This window comes from Triticum aestivum, chromosome 1D, assembly GCF_018294505.1.
Source record: "Triticum aestivum cultivar Chinese Spring chromosome 1D, IWGSC CS RefSeq v2.1, whole genome shotgun sequence".
Taxonomy (NCBI): Eukaryota; Viridiplantae; Streptophyta; class Magnoliopsida; order Poales; family Poaceae; genus Triticum; species Triticum aestivum.
In genome coordinates this window covers 233,695,983-233,698,434 of record NC_057796.1, presented here as the reverse complement: position 1 = coordinate 233,698,434, position 2,452 = coordinate 233,695,983, and positions in this window count along the sequence as shown.

Sequence of the window (2,452 nt, the reverse complement as noted above, 5' to 3'; positions counted from 1 at the left end):
TTCACGAGGCTTTGCGTGATTCTCTTATTGGTTCGATAAACCTTGGTTCCCAGTGAGGGAAATACTTATCTCTACTGTACTGCTTCACCCTTCCTCTTCAGGGAAAATCCCAACGCAGCTCACAAGTAGCAGCTGCTCGAATACCGTCAAAGTCATGTCTTTAGTTTATCTTCAAGATTATCTTAGAACTGAAATAATATTTATTTTGCTTCAGAGCTATGTAATGCATTATCCTATGGTTCATGCGATGGATATTCTTATAAGTTTTAAACAATAGTTGTTCGAATTATTATGAGAATACGTTTTGGTTAAACATTTTTTTGTGAAGGTTTACTCATCATGAATCTTGAAGGTTCTGATCTATAACATTAAAAGCTAAACGTCATGAGAAGACTGATAAACCAATTGTATGTGGCACTGCTTGGTTATATCAGATAATTGATCTACATAGAGATGAAGTATAAAAGATTTGAATTTCTTGAATACATTGAGATGTATAAAGTTTGATGGATATAACAGGGTGTCATGAATATTTATACTACATCAATGTTATGAGTAAATATGATTTACTTGATAAAACATAAGGACTAAAATATTTCAAGTGGTTCAAAGAAATTCAGGATGAAGACATAATATCATTATGACAGAAGATGATTCTTCTTTCATGAAGAAGTATATCTAAGTCATAAGTTTAGCAAGCAATTGAATAATTGTAGAATTATTATTACCGATCTGCTCTTATTAAATTTTGGGGATTAATAAATAAAACAACATAATATTCACTAACCAGATGCACCGTCTAAAAGGGTCTGATAAAAACTATAAAGATTTATAGAATATTTTAGACCAAGGCTTTGTTGTAGGTTTTGTGTGTTCCCCTCACTTAATTCAAAGGACAAATTGTTTATCATAGAATGAATATTTTTCGAGAAAAGGTTTTCTTGTTAAAGGAGAAAGTGGGAGGATGATACAACTTATTGAGATTATTAATCTCTGGCTTAAGAAATAACAAGACTAAACCAAAAATGTTATGGAATATTTTGTCTGTAAAACTAAGCAAAGAAATTTGTACATTAGATGTAGAAGCTTTCAGTTAAGACTATAAAAAAATGCAAAGGTTACATAAGATTATCAAATCTACTATTTCATCTTAGCAGAAAATGAAACATGTGCACTACATGGAAGCAGTGATGGCGCCCAGCTAGAGAGGTATTACTTAAATCATTGAAATCCAAAGTGAAGTCCATATACAAAGAACAAGTTTTGAACTTGAGAAGGTGTATAAATGGATCTTCAAATGTTCATGGATAGTGATCCTGAAAAAGGTTTTACAAAAGAGTTTTGTAGAGAAGGAAGAGTTGATCTTGTCAAATCTCCATTTTAGCAGCAATACTAAAAATATAAATGGATTGCAATGGTGAGTATTATTGATATAAAAAGAAGACTATTCACTGAAAAAGGTTTTCAAAAGGATGTATATATGATATAATCAAAAGGTTTTCTTAGGAATACAAAAATGATATAAATATTTCGAGTCATGAGTATGATTTGAAATAATATATATATCAAATAGCTGGAATTTGATAAAGTAATTAGAGAATTTGGAATTTATCAAGAAGCATGTGGATACAAGAAGTTTAGGTGGGAGCTCTACGACATTTCTGATCTTAGATATGTATGCCATATCACCTGATCGAAAAGCATATAAAGTATATTGGCACAAAAGATTAAAACCATGTTTCTAAAAGGGACTTAGAATAATTGGATGAAAGTCTATACAGATAGATTGTAACATTTACTTATACTAAGACATGTACTGTGACAAAATTTTAAAAGAGTTTAAAAGGAGAATATGTTTCTCAAAATGTCACATGGCATAACACTATGCAGAAATCAGTAGTTTATAGGCATGAGTGGATGAATAGAGTTCAATTTTGATTCAATTCATCATGTGTGCTATCAAATGTACAAATCCATATGTTCTCGTATGAACTAGTTGTTAGTAGTAAGTACCATGGTGATCCTGGAGAGATTCACTAAGGTAATTGCTTAAGGATTAAGTACCTCAACTGGACCAAGGTTTTGTTTCTTGTCCTTGAAGGAGATGAATTGATTGTTGTAAAAGTTACACAAAATATTTGTTGTAAAGGTTACACAAAGACAACTTCATGACTTAAATATCGGGATATAATTTTGAAAATAATTTCCATAAATGAGCATAAATTGCATATCTATAAATGATATAGTTTGAGACTTAAGAAGTTATTCAATAGGATGTAATCTGGATCAATAAAAGGTTTATTGATAGATAATAATGTAGTTCCAAATGAATATTGACTATATGAAGATATATCAGTTGGACTATATGGAGATATAATGTTACTATAGAATGGAGTATATGGAGATATAGTCTTACCATTAATGTAACAATAGAATTACACAATAGAACCTG